General features: G+C 36.1%; 2 protein-coding genes across 2 annotated transcripts in view; both read left to right on the forward strand.

Annotated features, from left to right (window-relative positions):
- Positions 1-19699, forward strand: part of COL8A1 (collagen type VIII alpha 1 chain) — a 152076-nt gene that overhangs the window by 84388 nt on the left and 47989 nt on the right. Inside the window, exon 2 of the mRNA XM_010368827.2 lies at positions 12205-12324. The gene's annotated coding sequence lies outside the window, so the exon portion shown is untranslated. The remainder of the gene's footprint in view (positions 1-12204; positions 12325-19699) is intronic.
- Positions 12203-19699, forward strand: part of CMSS1 (cms1 ribosomal small subunit homolog) — a 458560-nt gene continuing 451063 nt past the window's right edge. Inside the window, exon 1 of the mRNA XM_010368828.2 lies at positions 12203-12324. The gene's annotated coding sequence lies outside the window, so the exon portion shown is untranslated. The remainder of the gene's footprint in view (positions 12325-19699) is intronic.

Genomic DNA, 19699 nt, shown 5'->3' on the forward strand with positions numbered 1-19699 from the left:
TGGTTGAAGTAGAGACCTGCATGGAATTTGCTTTCAGCTGAATTCTCTGCAAGTAGATTAGTTCTTGACAATGCTCAGGATGTCAAAGCCCATAAATGCTAGAGAGTGGCAAGCAATATTGCCCCTTAAAACAAAAACAAAAACAAAACTCACCAAAGTAATCATTTCCTTGGAAAGTCAATTGGCATATGGTAGTTGGTTATAAGTGAAATGTTCAATTATAATACATTCTTGTTTTATTTTCTTTTTAGCCTAGTTTCCAGTGGAAAGAAGGCTTATGAAATTTCTCTGGCAGGCTATGCCATGCTTAATACAATTTTTATTTTCCTTCTCTCTGTTGGTTACAACCAAATATCTTAGAAAAACCTAAACCTAAGTAGCAATACATGTACCCTCTGAGTAGATTCCTCTGAAGGAAATACCCTCTCCCTTGACTCCAAAGGAAAACTTTCTCTCCTAATTGAAAGGAGCAGGATGATTATCCCACCACCATCAGCCCTCTTCTTCCTTACCTTCAGAGAGTCCACACAAATTCTCTTCATCTTGCAGAATTTCTTCTCATTTCCAACCCAAAAACAGCACATGCACTAACAGTTCATACCAAAATTCGCTAATTTGCTGTACTCCTCCGCTCATACAGCTGTGTGTCTGTTTACCCCATTGTGTTTGCTACAACTATTGTCTGGTTTTCATCGCAAGCTCCTGAAGGTGAAGGATGGAGTCTGTTTAACTTGCTTTGCACGACCCTGTGTGTACATGCAGGTGGACACCATGTGACCGTCCTTGACAATAATGGTTTCTGACATGACTGGATGGATTAGCTAAAGTTGGAGAGAGAGGACTTAGTTTGCAGAATCTGTGTCATTGGTTGGTCCTCCCATATGTCACATACCAAGGTGATCATTGTCTGTCAGGAGTTATCAGGGCAGTGAGCAGTGCGGCCAAGGACTCAATCAGCAGCTAGAAAATCTAAGCCTACCCTAAAATCCACAGAAATCAAAACTGCATTTATTTGCATGCTTTCCTTCCACCATGACCCTTCCTTCTCTTGTGTATAAATCCAGTCTTGCTGGAGTTCTCAGCTCAGAGCATTGTCTGCCAGTGACCATTGCCATACCAGGCTGTTAAATCTCAGACACACCCTGGAAGACTATCAAGTTCACAGTATCTTGTTTTTCTTATTTCTTTGTGTTTATATAGTCTAGAGGGAACAGAAGTCATTTTTACAAAGATTAATATTTCTTCTTTCCCACCAATTCCCACATAACCCTTTCCAATCTTCCTTTACATCAGTCTTCCTCACGGACCCAAGAAGACAGAGATAAGTCAATCCACATTTCTTTGGTTAAAAAATTCCAGTGCTTTTTCACCTCTAGGGTCTTCAAAGTTAGGTTTTCAGAGAACAAAATGATTGATGAAAACCTGCTTCTCACAGAAAGCACAGGAAATGACATTTCATTTAATTCAACAGATATTTTCTAGGCACCGATTATGAGTCACTCGCTGTGTATTGGGGAAAGAAAAGGGAACAAAACATAGACTCTGGCTTCATATAATATATTTGGAGGTGTGATGTGTGTGTAATGGTCAATTTAAGATTTTATTACATGATCTTAAATATAATAAGATTGCTTTATTTTGGATTGTGGTGAGGATTAAATGACGTATAATATAGTCAAATTATACTTGACACAGAGCCTGGCATGTAAGACATCCTCAATAAACAACAGCTGTTACTATTACTGAAAGAGGCTTAATTTAGAGCAATCTGGGGGGGAGTGTTCTCTCTCTGGAAATCAAATTTTACCTTGGATTAAAGGTATTTTGATTGTTACGGGAAGAAGAGGAATCATCCAAGAGTTGGATTCTCACCAGACTCTCTCTGGACAGCAGCACATTGCTGAGCTCACCCACTGCCATAAGAAAGTTCTTCTCTTAGCTTCTTTTAAACATCTGTTTGAAAACTTTCCTTACTGCAAAGATGGTACATTTCCTGAAAGAAGCAGCACATCATAAAGTGTTTTGGCACAGAGCTCATTCTACCTGCTCATTCTACCAAGATTCTAGAGCGTTTCAGAACCTGGATCATATCCCAAACACACACACAGCACATATTTTTCTCGTTCCTGCTTCCTCCTACCATGGTCTAGATTATGGTTGTTCTGCAGGGCAAGTGACTACCAAAATACACTTGAAGTTTTTCATATTTATTTTAAAGGTACATAAAATGATTTTATAGAGCATCATTTTAATGATTTAGCTCTTACCGAATCCGTATCAACAATTAATCTTAAGCAGGAATAAATCAACTTTAACCTCAGGAAAAATTAAGTCAAATTGTAGTCACCCAATAGATTTCTTTTTTAAACTTGCCCAATACAAATGGCTTCACTGGCGTCTTAGCTGAGCTATAGTATTTAATTAATCAATTATTCAGTTAATTTTATGGTTAAATATATAAATTGATCATCATGTAAATGTCAAGATAATTGAAGACAAGGATGTCATAATATTATTAGCCCAAGCAAAGGAATCCACCTACTTCACTCTTTTTGGTTCAATTTAAGATTTGCTCTATACTCTCAAATATCTGGATAAGTAAAAGAAGACTTCCTGCCATGTTCTTCTTTAATATTTACCATTAGGAAAAGCCTCAATCTTTTCCTGACTTCTGTTATTTAGAAGACCTCTGACCATGTCCTGCATCACCATTATATTCTCAATATTTTATCCTGACTGAAGCTTCATTCAGTTGTTTCATTCAAAAAAAAGCTAGAATTTCACCTCCCATATTTCCTCAACAAGAATGAAGAATTATGGGAAACATTTGATATATTTTCCATCTATTGCAAAAGTATCAGAAGGATGTACTAGAATGAAAATCTTATAGGTATCTTCTATAAAACATTGCCACTTAAATTATACCATGAGGACCTAATTTTAGCTTCCAACTATGGAAGCTTCTGTTCTCTAGCTCTCTAAGCTAATGTTGCTATTTCTCAAATTTACTTACGTATTGAAGTGTTAATTTCTCACACCTACCTTCTTTATTTCAAACTAATACAATCCAAAGATTTCATATACACTTTAGTTATTTAGATCTTTTCAGTGTTTTCCTTTACCAGATGATTTAGTTTTGGCTTCTTTGAACTTTGTAACCATTAAATATAGTCATGAGACCATTGCATGGGTTTTATAAAAAAAAAAAAAAAAAAAAAAAAAAAAAAAAGGAAAATTAAGGTCTCTCTAACCATAATGTACTCAAAAGAAAGCCAGTGATCTACCAATCCAGACTCTCAATGGTACCTTAGTACAACCTTAGGGAATTTTTTCCTCTCTTCTAATTTATCATGATTAGTTGTTAGTTCAGAATTGATCCTATTTCTGTAGAAATAGATGTCACAATCCTAGAGTTTTATGAGACTATACAGCCTTGAGTTTTTGTAAAAATCAGCCAGAGGCTTAAAGAGTTCCTTCAGATGGATAAAGAAAGGGAAATGAGCCCTCCCCACCCCTTCCTCTAGCTCTCCAAGCATTATAAGAAGCATGAAGCCAAATCAGATGTACTACTCTATGAGAAGGTAAGAATAGCTTAAAGGAACCTTAAGATGCCTCACCCAATTGTCTTTTTCTAAATCCTGGCACTTTTATACAACACAAATGTGCAGTTCCTATGGAAACCTTGTGCCCAATTTAATAGCATTGTTGATCAATGAACATTTGTCATGCTCCAGACAACTGCCATGAATTAGTAAAATAAAATACAGTATCCCTTAAAAAACTTGAAACCAAACTCTGGGATGATGTCAGTGGGATAAGAATAGACAGTTCGTTTCTTTTCCTGATTCCTCATTCACCAATCTTCTCCTTCAACATTGCATGAAAGAATAGAATCTTTCTTTCCATTGCCTTTATTCATTTACTGCACAGTCGTAAGGATTAAATGAAACTGTGAAGATAATGCAATTAGGAAGGAGACTGGTTCAAAGGACACGTTTAACAAATATGTGTTTCCTCTTCCTTCAGGAACCATAAGAATATTTGACAACAACCATATGAATTTTGTGAAGGAAATTCAAAACTGGTGAAGATAGGCTATGTTGAAACGCATATCAAAACTTCTGCCTGATCATCTGAGAGAATACTGTATACTTTTTGAAATGTTATGGCATATCTGTAAATAGCAATTCAGATTTTGAGTCTTGTTATCATACCTGGCCACTGAGGCCCAGTCACTACGTTTCCTGTATCCCAGAGTGAATGACAGAGAAACAGCTTGAACTCCCATGCACTCAATGGAGTCATTAAGATATCTCATTCTGGAGGCTTGTATTAAACCAGCCTCCAAAAATGAAATACTTTTTCCAACACTTTTGGTGCTGAAAGGGAAGTCTTTTTATTAAGACTTGTTCCTAACCCAGTAAATAAATCACATGTTCAGCAGCAATAAAAATATTGGTGAGAAGTGAACCTTATTCATTTCAAAGCAAGGAGCCTGTTGAGTGGTGATACAATTTTTAGAGCATGGATTTGACAAGACAGCTCTCATTAAACTCATGAAATAATTTTATGCTTTTGTGATTTTGTTTGTGGGCTTTTCTTTTTTCAAAATTGAAGTTATGTACTTAACTCTAATCAGAACCATCAAAGCCTTTTAAAATACCCATATAGTTTACAATTTCTGTTCTTTTTAAAAAATAATGTCATGACGTTTCTTTTGTAGTGCTAAGTTCTGTGTTTCAAAAGTACAAATAATATTTATTTGTAAGGAATCCAGTAAATATTTATGAAATTCCTACCATGTGCCAGGCCTGGTTCTGGTTGCAAAAGATGTTACAGCACACAAAGCAAGTTTCCTGCTTTGGAGTAGTTGGGGAGAGAAGAAGGATAGGTGTTGAGACATACTGAAAATAAACAAAATGTATAATTAAGTAAGGAAGCTAATCACTGCTACTATAGAATTAAAGAGAATTAAAGATATATAAAAATGAGTGCTTAACTTTAGATTGGATGTTCAAGAAAAACCTTTTTGAGGAAGTGATATTCAAGTGGAGACTGAAATGGTGAGGCGTCCAGCCAGCCATGCAGAGTTCTGGAGGAAGAGCATTATAGACAGAGGAATGGCAAAGCCCTAGAAGTAAGGATCAGCTCTCTGTTTTTCGTAAGTTGAAGACCCGCATGGCCAGGGGTGGAGGATAAGAAGGTAGGGGTCAAGGTTGGAAAGAAGGCAGAGTGGGAATAATGTGGGGCATAGCAGCCAGGAAATAAGTTTAGATTCATTCTCAGTGCCATGGGGAGCTATTGGGTATGGGGACTGGCGTATAGAAGCAGGAGAATAACATGATCTGATCTACATTTTTCAAAGTGTACCTCATCTGCTGTGTGGAGAATAGAGCAAGAGTAGAGGTGTGTTTAAGGCAGTTGGAACCATTGAAGGGATGTAAGCAAGAAAACTGACTCATTGGTTTTGGTTTTTGTTCTCAAGATCTGACTATGGTATAGAAACTGGACTATGGTAGAAATGGAAGTATCAAAGGAGCCAGAGTGAAAGAACTTTCAGTAAATTTGGAAAGTTATATGAATTCAGATATGGAGATCAGATGGTGTCCTTGAGTTACAAGAAGAGACGACACTCATGAACAATTATTATGCTTATTATTTATAAACACACAAATGTAAGTATAAAACTGTTAAGGCCACATAACAAAATGGGAGTGATGCCTCTACAAGCTGAGAGACAACAAGGCCTGTTAACAAACATCAGAGCTGGAAGGGGCGGAAGAATTGTTTTCTAGAACCCTCAGAGGGGGCATGGCCCTGCCAATATCTTGATTTCACACTTCCAGACTCCAGACTTGGAGAGAATACATTTTTGTTGTTTTAAGGCAAAAACTAATAAATAAATAAATAGATAAATAAATAAATAAATAAATAAAACAATTATGCGTTGTTATTTCTTACATAAATTCTTTTAATCATCACCATATTCAATAGAATAGGTACTCAGCTCATTTTCCTTATATGAAAAATCCAAGCCAAAGTGGTAAATCAAGTGTCCAAATGTCCAGGTGTATTAGTCCCGTCTCATGCTGCTAATAAAGATATACCCAAGACTTGGTAATTTGTAAAGGAAAGAGATTTAATTGATTCACAGTTCAGCATGGCTGAGGAGGCCTAAGGAAACTTTCTACTGAGGAACCCTAAGGAAACTTTCTACAATCATGGTGAAACGGGAAGCAAACACGTCCTTCTTCACATGGCAGCAGCAAGGAGAAGTGCCAAGCAAAAGGGGGAAAAGCCCCTTATAAAACCATCAGATCTCATGAGAACTCACTATCCTGAGAACAGCTTGAGGGTAAGCACCCTCATGATTAAATTACCTCCCCATGGGTCCCTCCCATGACACATGGGGATTACGGGAACTATAATTCAAGATGAGATTTGGGTGGGGACACAACCAAACCATATCATTCTGCCCCTGGTCCCTCCCAAGTCTCATGTCCTCACATTTCAAAACACAATCATGCCTTCCCAACAGTCTCCCAAAGCCTTAACTCATTCCAGCATTAACTCAAAAGTCCAAGTCCAAAGTGTCATCTGAGACAAGGCAAGTCCCTTCCACCTATGAGCCTGTAAAATCAAAAGCATGTTACTTTCAAGATACAATGGAGGTACAGGCATTGGGTAAATATACCCATTCCAAATGGCAGAAATTGGCCAAAACGAAGGGACTACAGGCCCCGTGCGAGTCAAAAATACAGCAGGGTAGCCAAATTTAAAGCTCCAGAATGATCTCCTTTGTCTCAATGTCTCACATCCGGGTTATGCTGATGCAAAATGTCAGCTCCCAAGGCCTACTCCTGTGGCTTTGCAGGGTACAGCCTCTCTCCCAGCTTCTTGCATGGCTGGCATTGAGTGTCTGTGGCTTTTCCAGGTGCACAATGCAAGCTGTCAGTGGACCTACCATTCTGTGGTCTGGAGGACAGTGGCCCTCTTCTCACAGCTCCACCAGGCAGTGCCCTAGTGGGGACTATTTGTGGGGGCTCCAAGCCCACATTTTCCTTCTGCACTGCCCCAGCAGAGATTCTCCATGAGGACTTCACCCCTGCAGCAGGCTTCTGCCTGGATATCCAGGCATTTCCATACATCCTCCAAAATCTAGGTAGAAGTTCCTTAACCTCAATTATTGACTGCTGTGTACCCACAGGCTCAATACCACATGGAAGCTGCCAAAGTTTGGGGTTTGCACCCTCTGAAGTCATGGCCCAAGCTGTACCTTGGCCCCTTTCAGCCACAGCTGGAGAGGCTGGAACACAGGGCACCAAGTCCCTAGGATGCACATAGCCAGCCCACAAAACCATTTTTTCTTCCTAGGCCTCTGGGCCTGTGATGGGAGAGGCTGCCATGAAGGTCTCTGACATACTCTGGAGATATTTTCCCCAATGTCTTGGTATTAACATCTGGCTCCTCATTACTTATGCAAATTTCTGCAGCAGGCTTGAATTTCTCCCCAGAAAATTTGGTTTTTCTTTTCTATTGCATCATCAAGCTGCACATTTTCCAAACTTTTATGATCTCCTTCCTCTTGAACACTTTGCCACTTAGAAATTTCTTCCACCAGACACCCTTAATCATCTCTCTCAAGTTCAAATTTCCACAGATCTCTAGGGCAGGGGCAAAATGTGCCAGTCTCTTTGCTGAAACATAGCAAGAGTGACCTTTATTACAGTTTCCAAAAAGTTCCTGATCTCCATCTGAGACCACCTCAGCCTGGACTTCTTTATCCATATCACTATCAGCATTTCGGTCAAAGCCGCTCAACAAGTCTCTAGGAAGTTCCAAGCTTTCCCACATTTTCCTGTCTTCTGAGCCCTCCAAACTGTTCCCACCTCTGCCTGTTTCCCAATTCCAAAGTCACTTCCACATTTTAGGGTATCTTCATAGCAGCACCCCAGTACCAGTACCAACTTACTGTATTAGTCTGTTCTCACACTGCTAATAAGGCATACCTGAGGCTGGGTAATTTATAAAGGAAAGAGGTTTAATTGACTCACAGTTCAGCATGGGTGGGGAGGCCTCAGAAAACTTACAATTGTGGCAGAAGGGAAAGCAAACCTGTCTTTCTTCACATGGTGGCAGCAGGGAGAAGTATAAGTGAAGCAGGGAGAAGTCTCTTAGAAAACCATCAGATCCTGTGAGAACTCACTCACTGTCACGAGAACAGCATGAGAGTAACCACCTCCATGATTCACTTACTTCCCACTGGGTCCCTCCCATAACGTGGGGATTATGGGAACTACAATTCAAGATGAGATTTGGGTGAGGCCAAACCATATCACCAGGAAAAGCAAATGGCAAATCTAGAATTCAAAGCTCAGTGTATGTGTCCATACTAGGATTTTTCTGTTCTGCTATGGTGTGCCCATATCAGAATTAACAAAGGAAAAATATTGAAAATTCCATTCTAAATAATAAAACAATATTCTATAATATAAAATACATAATTTACTTAACTGTATTGATTTTTAGCTTATTTCTATACTTTTATTCCTATAAATAGAACTGTAGTAAACATTTTCTGTATTATTTTACCTTATTTCTGGTTACTTCTTTATCTGAATTCCTAGAAGCATCAAAGAATATAAATATTTTTAAAACTCTGGGTACATAATGTAAATTTATTTTCCAGTAAGTCTGTGCCATTTATACTCTCACTTAGCCCAACCAACATTAAGTATATTGTCATCTTGGCTGATTTGATAACTGAAAGGTTAATTTCATAGATTAATTTGCATTTCCTTTCATTACTAATGAGATTGAAGGCTTTCTAACATACTTATTAGCTTTTTATTATCTTCTTTTGTAAATTCAATTGCCTGTTTTCCTATATGGTGTGAGTATTTTTTTCTTGGTGATTTGTAGGAGCTCTTTCTATTGGAAAGATACTAAGACTGCTTTTTAATTCTTGCAAACAACTTTTCCCAGAGTGTATTCCACATTCAGTTTTCCAACTTTCTGTTGTAAAAATATCATAAATATAAGAGGGTATGCTCCTGCTATCTTTGCTGCATAATAAACATCAGAGTTTAGCAGCATAAAACAATAAACATTTTATATCACAATTTTGGAAGTCAGGAATTGAGGTAGGTCTAGAAGCTTTTCTGCTCTCATGACTTACTCATCTGGCAACTGGTTGACTGAAGGGCCCAACATGGTTTTGCTCACATATTTAGTACCCTGGCAGTGATAAAAGGAAGACTGAGATTTGCTGGCAGTGTCAACAGGAGTGCCTACATATGGCTTCTTTGCGTGGTGGTCTCTAGGCAGTCAGACTTCTCACTTGGAGACTCAGGGCTCCAAAAGACAATGTTCCAGCAATCAAGGTCAGCCTCATGGCCTTTTGTGATTCTGCTGCAGAAGTTACATAATGCCTACTCCACTGTGCTCAATTGGTCAGTTCATAAGCTCTCCCAGATTCAGTGGGAGAGAACACAGAGGAGAATCAAAGAATCTGACCATGTTTTAAAACCTCCATAAGGTATAACATTTTTTAAGGAATAAAGCAAACTCCCCTTCACCTTTTAATTTTGTTCACGAAATTTTTGCCTGCAACTGGTTTTTAAGTATTTATGTATGTTTATCTATCTTTTGGTTTCTTTCATTGCTTCGTAATTCATTTTTAAAAATTATTTTTAAGCGTCTGTCTACAACCTCAAGGACATTACCGATTAATATATTTAGAACAATTACTTTTTGGTCTTAAAATATTTTAAGTACTAAGTATTGTAGTTGCATTAATTTAATTTAATTCTTAATTATTTTCATCCTTAGATTTCTATCAGTGACATATTTGAAAATTCACTTTATAAATGCAGGTCAGACCATATATTTAATTATGCAGCTGCTGTGTGGAGAAGAAAAAACAAATCTAACTAAATAATTCTTGCTTAGTACTGTGCCAAATTTGTGACTCATTCTTCAAAAATTAACTGAAATACAATGAGCTACAGATTGCCTGTGTAGCTAACGGTTCCCTTTAGCTCCTACAATGGTGCTTGAATATTGAATAATTTGATTAATTTCATAAACAGTAATTGTAGCACTCTTTCTCACAGTATTACGAATAACAAAGTAAAAAAGTGTCATCACATTAACAGCAACAAAAATGTCTTTTAATTAGAAATTATTTTAAAGGACGTTCTTCTGCATCATAGAGAGAAAAGAACCTCTTTAAATAATACGTGGTAAACACTCAGTGTTAAATGATCCTTAGTCTGAGGGTCGAAAAATGGCAATTGAGGTGTCTTCGGTGTTTTTTCTCTGCTTCCACTATTGCATTTCAAAAAGTGGTTTCATCAGCTACCAAGGTGCGGGTCTGGGAAAGTTGTTCAGAGAGAGGTAAACTGAGTAAGATACATGACATGTACATAACAGTGATCTTCAGCATTTGTATTATGCTATGTATCTTCTTGTTTTATTTTCACCATAACCAGAAAGAAAAAAATGAATTTTTAGAGAAAGAAGAAAAAATGAAAAAAATCTTATTGTCTAATGCAGTTCAGTAGCATGAGGGAAGGGCAATATCTAATTTATTTCTTCAACATTATATCTCCAACACTAAGCATTATACTTTGCACATAGTAGATAAGAAATATGTATTGAAGAATGATATAAAAGAGGCACAAAAATTCCTCATAAGGCTCTTCCTGATATCCAGTCTGAATCTGGAGAGTTTTTTTTCATGGAGGCAACTACGTTTGTGGTATATCTCCTTTCATATCTGTCTGTATTTCCTGCTAGTCTTCTGCAAGAAGTCATACTACGTGAGAGCGGACTGGAAAGTCAAGCTGTTGAGTCCATTTACTATCACCAAACTTTATTACTAAAGATAATTTGAAATCCCATGGCTTTCCAGAGGCAAAGGTTCTCGACTCACCTATGGCTAAACCAAAGTTTATGCCTAAATATCCACAAGTTGAGCCAAAGTGCAGGATGCTGCTGTATCCATCCTTTGGGCCTGAACACACATTGTGTAGCCTCTGTAGGGAAAGCCACATGTCAGAGGCTGGGCCTTGTGCTTCAGGAACACTACTGCTTTTTTATAGTCATTTTGCAGATACAAGACATTCAAGTGCTTCTTCATTTTGTGTTGAGTACTAAATACAGAGAAATTCTAGAACTACACTCTCTAATACTAGAGCCACTATCAACGGGTAGCTTAATTAACTCAAATTAATTAAAATTAAGTAAAACTAAAAATTAAGTTCTTCCATCACACTAGCCATATTTCAAGTGCTCAGTAGCCACACATGACTGGTAGCTACCATACTGAATAGTGTAAAGATGAAAAATTTTCATAATTACAGAAAGTTTTATTGGACAGTACTACTCTAGAATATACCACTTAAATCACATTTCAAACCTACTAAATTTGATATCCAATTCTGCGCTTATAACAAATACTGGCTTTCAAACTGATGTATTTATCTGAATGACTGAAGTTGTTCCTGTTAAAATATTTGCTGAACAGCAAATGTAGATATTTCTTAAACAAGTTCCTGTGAAACACACGAAAACAAAATAGAGAGTATCTATTACCCAAAACGGAGTTAAATTTCTGAAATTCATTTTAATTGGAGACAAGTCCCATATGATTTCTACAGAGTCTAGGTTATAGAGAACTTACAAAGTTTATTCAACTAAATTGTGCCAAAAATTCAAATGAAAACATAAAAGTGTCACCATATTAAAGCCCCATCACACCTGATTTGATATATAATCAGGAATAATTTATAACTCAAATACTGCCATATGTAAATTGATAGGAAATGTATTATTTAAAAAGTTCATTTTTCTTAAATAAAATTAACTTTTTTCCCTGAGGTATTATTAATATTTCTTCATAAATTTGCATTCTCTATGGCAAATGCCCAAATTCTTTCCAATTATCTCCAATCTGTATTAATGGAAATTAAACTGGTGAGAACTTATCACATGATATAACCATGAAAAGCAATAAAGATATACAATTTGTTGTTTATTTGGACAAAAACTACATATAGCATATGCAGAAAAATAAACTAATAGCATTTTACGTATTTATACATTCCTATTATGCAATTTCTCATATGATCCAGAATAATACACTTTGATAATCCATTTCTAATTGCACTGAGTAAAAGTATCCTCTTTTTTCTACTTTAGAAGTTGCTGTGGAAGCAGAGCAGCATCTGCTGAAGAGACAGAAACCAGTCCCAGGGGTGTTACAGGAAGGCACCAGCAAGGACATTGGTCTTTGATTCAACAGTCCTGTCAAGTATAAATGTAAGTGTGAGGAGCAACAGAGGGCAGGGCAGTGGTCTGGGTGGCCCACAGGTAAAGACACAGATCGCTGTCCAGGAGCACAAGGGCCCCTGGCAGACGCTCAGTGTCTAGCCTGCCTGCATGTCCTGTCTCCTATCCCCATTTCCATCGCTGCAAAAGCCTTGAGACCATTGCTACTAATACTAGGTTTTCAAATCCCCTATAGTAAAATACATGTGCAGAGTGTGATCCTAGCTGATTTTTAAGTCTAGGCATGTTGAATACAGTCTTAAAATAATCATTTCCATAGATCTTGACTAGGTATCCAAATGTTCACCAGATGCTAGGAGTTAGATTTTGCAGAGGAAAATTGCTAACTTAAGCTTCTTTTCATGATTCAGCAGAGGGTTTTAAGTAATAAAAGATCTGGAGATTTGTAACATAAATAATTCCAGTGCAAATGGGAAAATTAAAATAATCATATCATCTCTGTCATGTCTATATATGTTTTTCTACCATTATCATATTTCTCTTAATTGGGCCAATTTTTTTTCTGGCTGATATTTTATAGTTTTAGGTTATGAGCTGTAATGAAGAAATGATTCTTTTCAGATGACTGAAGTGATATGTACTAAATTTTCCTAAAAACAATCTAGGATGAATGAAACAGAGCATGATATGACAGAAATGGCTTTCTTTGTATGTGGTATTGAATATACTCACAGTGAAAAATAATAATAACAGCACGCCAGAATCCCTTTTATTCCTTAATTGATCTCTCAGTAGAAGCAATAAAAACATAAAGTACCTCATTAACTTTCAAACTTTGATGGAAAAAAAAAAAAACACACAACATACCATCCATTTCTGACAAGTAGACATTATCTCATAGTATCCACAGCCATCCTATGCTTATTACTATTGCCTGGTCTTAAGTGTGACTTTTGGACACACGACTCAATATTCCCTAATATATAATAGTACAATGGTTTTTATAGTCTATTTAATTTTATTTCATAATTAAAAGAATGAATTGCTGAGATTCCCCAGATTTTTCGTGTTCTTATTGGGGTGGGGTGGATACCTGAACAAAAGGAAAAGTACAGCATTTAGCCTTATCGTTAATCCCTCATTGACTGCAGCCTGTCTAGAATGAATCCATTTAGAGTTCCTGGAGAAATGCAAATACATTAATGATTTTACCAAGGCATTACATTTTTAATATAGGTACCACTAATTATTTTGGCCGGATTCCATCAAAGCCAGATGTTCTCCAAACGAAATCTTTATAATGCAAACCCAGTGAATAAAAAATACGTGTTCATCGAAGCAGCAGATTGTAGGACTTGTGGATATTAGAAAAACTAGGGAAAGAGGCATGATGTGGGTAACAGTCATAATGTCAGAGTAAAGCTCTGAACTTGACAGAGGTACTTTATAATCATTGCAACCAATGACAGGCTCGGCTTCTGGCTTTCTTGTAACAAAATCTTACTGCCAAGGGCATTGATGAGCTCTCCCAGTAAAAAAGTATAATAATAATGTTAAACTAAATCATAAAAATACAGAAGGTGGTTATTAAAGGGCAGAGGAGAGAAATTGCTTGTAAAGTTCGGGTGGAAATATCAAAAATACATTTTATTGAACTTTTAAGAAATTAAGCTCTTTGTTTTTAAACTAGGGTGCAAAAGCAATAAAATGTAAAGGCTATTCAATAAACTATTTCATTCAATGGTCAACAGCAATGATTCAGCAAGTAAAAATAAAAATTACATTATTCAACATGGTCATCAATTCAGGCAGGCCTGAAGTTTACAAGTTATAAGTTTTTGAGTGAAAATAACAGCTGAAAGTATTTTTTAAATGAATTTCGATTGAAAAAATATAAAGAATTTTTTGAATGTACACCTTTTTCTCAGTGAAAATGGACTTGGTTTAACTTGACATAGTATAAAACTCTTAATGTTTTATGTAGTTTATTAAGTTCTATGGAGAAATGTATTTGAAACAAATGTAGATAATGATCGAAAAAGTTTAAATATGAACACCATTATAGGCATACAATTAAGAAAATCAAAATAGATCATGATAACTAATCTTTTGCATGCCATCCAAAAGCACAGAATGTAACTTTTTAAGTCATTTTTTAATAATCTGGAGTTTTCTTTCTGACCCTTTTACCTTCCAAAAATATAGATTCCTGAATCATAGAACATACACATTTTGGTAGACAGATTCTATATTTTCCTCAAGTTAAATAACATATACCTCTAAGTGACAATAATCGTAAAAGCAAGCTTTTTGCTCATTAAGATACCTAATGTGCCTTACATATAGTATGTACTAAATAATATGGGTTGAACTGAATTATTCCCATTTTCTCTTCAGATGTTACTGTGTCTCTTGGATTGACACTAGAGAGGTGGTGTCCCACACATGGGAATTAATGAGCTACATCTGTAACCAAAAATATCCATGGGAAAACTGTTGAATTGATCCATATCTGTTTTATTAATCAAGCCCACTACGGAAGGGCTTTCTTGTGGTTGTACTATACTTTGGAAATAAATAGAGTGGGGAAACCACAGTTCATTTTAAAAGTTGTTTGAAACTTTGAAGAACATGGGGTTTTATATTATATGACAGCAATAAACTCCAGTTTTTGATGGCTGTAATTTTGAGTATATAAGTATATAAATATTCTGTATGTATAATTTTACTGCAGAACATTATGACTGTGGCCAAGAAGACCCTTACTGTTCAATATGGAATTTACTTCTTACTGCCACTGTCTTCCTTCCTCAACTTTTTAAAATAAAAAGACTTTTAAAAATAAAAAGAAATTTTAAAACTAGCTTAGTATGAATAGCCTTTAGCTGAAGCAGATGGCTGCAAGTCAGGAACCCCAGATTCTATCCTTCATTCTCCTACCAACTTGGAATGTGGCCTTGGGCAAGTCATGAGAGTAAATCTACAATAAAAGAGCTAATAATGCCTTACATGTGTGTGGTGTTTTATGATCTAACAGAGCACTTTCACATACAATATCTTATTTAATCTTCCCCACAGCTTCCTGAAAAGAGTATGGCAGTTATTAACAACCCGCATTATAAAGAGTAGGAATTTGAGACCCAGTGAAAGAAACTAAATCGTTTTTTTGAGTCAGGAACAGTCATAGTCTAAGATTCCGGGCTGGTCTTTGTCTTTCCTCTGCACCACATTGCCACCCTCTGGCACCTCCAATGGTGGCAAAGCAGGAATGACTATAGCTGCACTGGTCAATATGATAGCCACTAACCACATTCTGATATTGAGCATGTGAAATGTGGCTAGTCCCAACTGAGATGAGCTGTGAGTGTGAAATACACACCAAATTTCTAAGACTGGAAATGAAAAACAGAATGTAAAATGTCTCATTAATACTTTATATATTGATTGCATGTCAAAATGATGATATTTTTAATATTTTGAGTTAAATAATAGTACTAAATATAAATAAATATATTAATAAATATTACCAAATATGGTTTAATAACATTAATTCCACCCATTTCTTTTTACTTATTAATATGGATAATAGAAAACATAAAGTTGATGTGTGACTCACATTGTCCCTATGGGACAGCACTGACCAGAGAATTCCATTGTTCCGAGCCCACATGCTAATTTCACAGTACTGGACTTGTTTATGTGCCTGGCTTGATGTGGCTGACACAATTCCCTGAGATGCTGTCAAACAGAGGGCAAGGTAGATTAGCAGCAATGATCTGGGCATTCTCGCACAGCTTCCACATGCAGGAAAAAAGTCTGGTTTCATTAGTTGCTGCCCCAAATTGCTCATTCATCAAAAGGGTCCATTTTATACCTGTTGAATCCTTGAGAGACTTAGAAGTAAAAGTGCTATGGCAAGAACTATAAATTGCATTTATGGCTCTATAGCACTCTTTATTTTCAAATACGTTCCCATTAAACATTATGAATGAATGAGACATTAAACTGTTAGGCTGATATATACTATGTAAAATAGTAATTATATGTAACTTTGTTGTACAGTATGTTTTATTCTACCTACAAAGTCTTTAAGATATTTTACATACAATCCCTAAATAAATAGCTTATACCTGTTATGGAACAATCTAACTGAAAGTCCTCAGGAAAAATGAATTCTTATTTAGAAGAAAAAATATGTATAGTAAAAAATAGCACAGATCAGTAAAATCTAGCATCCATCTGGCAGTTATTATGTGGGCTCAAGTACCATGCTAAGAGTTACACCAAGGTTCTCTCACTTCATCTTTACATGGCTTTGAAAATCAGCAAGAGGGAGCAGAACCAAAGGTCTTAACCACTACTGCTTCTTATTTCAAAGCAATTTAAAATCATAACTCAACCTATCATGACAGTATAAGAATATTTGGAATTGATTTGATTTGATTCATTTAAACTCCACGATCATCTACCTAGCAAATACAATGGACCAGGAACAGTTCTAGACACTGAGGGAATATTGAGCAATAAGACCAGAGCTCTACCCTCAAAGAGAACACTGATTGGCAGGTTTATGAACATGCTTTTGAAAAATGCTTACTTACGATGAAATAAAAGGGGAGTCACAACTCACGTTCTAAAGGGCTTCTTTATGTTCCAATAGGAATCTTTATAGTGCTATTCCTCAGTTTGTTAAAATTTACCTATTGTTCATAAAGCAAAGGTCTTATATTAAAAAAAATAAAAAAATAAAAAAATAAAAAACTATGTAGTTTGAATTTCAGAGGTTTGCTTTCCTCCATTATACTCACTTGGAAGAAGAGGTGCTGAAATTACCTTAAATCTTTTCTAGAACAAGGAGAGACGAAAGCAAACAAACAAAAGGAACATAAGTCAAAATGACTCTTAAAAAATCACAAAATAATGAAACTAAAGAGTTTTATAATCTTTTATATAATAATAACAAGTTATCTTTGAAGATAGAGATTTAATATTATGCATATGAGTTAACTATTAATTTTTTAAAGAATATTTCAAAATAGAATATATAACTTGTTGCCAATTTCTTTTTCTTTTTTTCTTTTTTCTTTATTTTTTCTCTCTTTATTTATTTTTTTTGAGACACAGTCTTGCTCTGTTATCAAGGCTGGAGTGCAGTGGCATGATCTCGGCTCACTGCAACCTCCACCTCCTGGGTTCAAGCAATGTAGTAGCTTGGACTACAGGTGCACACCACCACACCAGGCTAATTTTTGTATTTTTAGTAGAGTCAGGATTTCACCGTGTTGGCCAGGCTAGTCTTGAACTCCTGACCTTCAGGGATCCGCCCACCTCAGCCTCCCAAAGTGCTGAGATTACAGGTGTGAGCCACTACACCTGGCCCCAGTTTCCTAATGTTCATGTTTACCTAGAATTAAATAAAAATAAAATATTAATAGCCAACTCTGGGTGGCAGAATTTTAGACAGTTTTGTGCCCTTATGTATACTCTTTTGCAAATTTTTCAAAATAAACATATATTGCTTTTATAATTGGTAAACAGAAAAAATACTGTAATTGACTCCAAAATTGACAGGTGATAAAGACAAAATGTCCAGGGGAAGTAAAATGCAAATTTTGCTCTCAATCACAAAATTTTTAAAAAATAATAATAAATGTAATAGGTTCTTCCTTGCAGGTGTTATTTCCCTTTCTTTGATTCAAGATAAAGCAACCTACCTGTAGGCTATTCAACTTCTCTAGACAAGAAAGGTTAAAAATTGGATTGAATTTTCTAGATTTTCTTGAGAAAGCATTTCACCTTCAGCTATGAACATGAGCGTAAAGATCAAAGTTGTAATATGGGCTGGTAAAGCTGAAAGTTGTTATTGTAGCAATCAGAAATGCAGAGCATCATTAAAGTGTACTTCTTTCACCTTAAAACATAAACTGGCTATCAATCATTTCTAATGGCATCTACTTAAAAATGGCCTTATTGTTGGCTCCTAAAATGTGTAAAATGTCAGGTGGAAATACATAAACACGTCTGAGCTAGACAGAGTCTCGGTGATCCTAAAAAGTGAAATCTAGAGCTATTTTAGAGATGCCATTTAAAAATTTATGGAGAGAGATTTGGTCTTATAATTTCTTTAATGAATAGTAAAATTTTACTACAAAGAAAACAAAGAAATGGGTTATTTGTGCCATTTAATCATTAAATCATAAATCCACAGACCATTAGAGCTGGAAAGGGCCTTCTAGATTATCTCCTCCAATGCCGATATTTTACAGATGAGAAAGTAGGAACAGAAAAGTTATTTTCTCAGGGCTGAGCACGGTGGCTCACACCTGTAATCCCAGCACTATAGGAGGCCAAGGCGGGCAGATCACCTGAGGTCAGGAGTTTGAGACCAGCCTGGCCAACATGGCGAAACCCTGCCTCTACTACAAATACAAAAATTAGCCAGGCGTGGTGGTGGGTGCCTGTATTCCCAGCTACTTGGGAGGCTGAGGCAGGGAGAAACGCTTGAACCCAGCAGGTGAAGGTTACAGTGAGCTGAGATCACACCACTGCACTCCAGCTTGGGCGACAAAGCGAGACTTTGAAAAAAAGAAAAGAAAATGTATCTTCTCAGGAAAAAGTAAAATCACTCAAAAATATCTTAAAGAATCCAGAAACATCTTGAATCTTACCTGGGAAAATTTAGGTAAGATTTTGAATCCTACTAGAACTTTAATTATAACTCGAATTTTTAGTTTGGTTGTAGGCAGTCCTAAAGGAAAGACACTAACAGTGACTGTGGAAAGCACATTCACAATGAACACTTATATAGTCAAAACCAAAAATACAACAGACCAATGATTTCAGACCAGGTTATTCATTCATTCCTCAGCTTCCTTTCTTTAGTGAGTCAAGCAATTGAAATGAGCTTTCTTAGCCACTTTTAAGACACAATTCTTCTGTTATCATGAAAAATTGGCTACTTCTAAAGTTGTTGATATGCTGAAGAATAATGGGACCTTCATTCTTTGAGTTTAAATATCCAAATTATTGCCAAAATTCTCCTGATTTAATGCATTTATGAAAATGTGCTTATAATAAAATTATATATATTAAGAATATACTCCTCATCTCCTGCAAATAGATACTTACTTTGCATTATGGACATCCTGGAAGAAGTAAACATGAAAGCTCTTTTTCTAAGTTCAATGTTGGTCTAAGAAATGGAAAATAGTAACACTTGGTTTTAAGGAAGCTAGCACAGTGTAGGCATGTTCGTAAAGGAGAAATAAGAGTAGACTCTTGCAAAATCATTTAAGAATTAAATCAATAATAGACACAAAATGTTTAGTACAGGGCTTGGCTCACAGTTAACATTTAATAAGTCCCCGCTATTAGTGTTAGTGGTAGTAATATTATTATTTACAAC

Source organism: Rhinopithecus roxellana, chromosome 1 (assembly GCF_007565055.1).
Source record: "Rhinopithecus roxellana isolate Shanxi Qingling chromosome 1, ASM756505v1, whole genome shotgun sequence".
NCBI lineage: Eukaryota > Metazoa > Chordata > Mammalia > Primates > Cercopithecidae > Rhinopithecus > Rhinopithecus roxellana.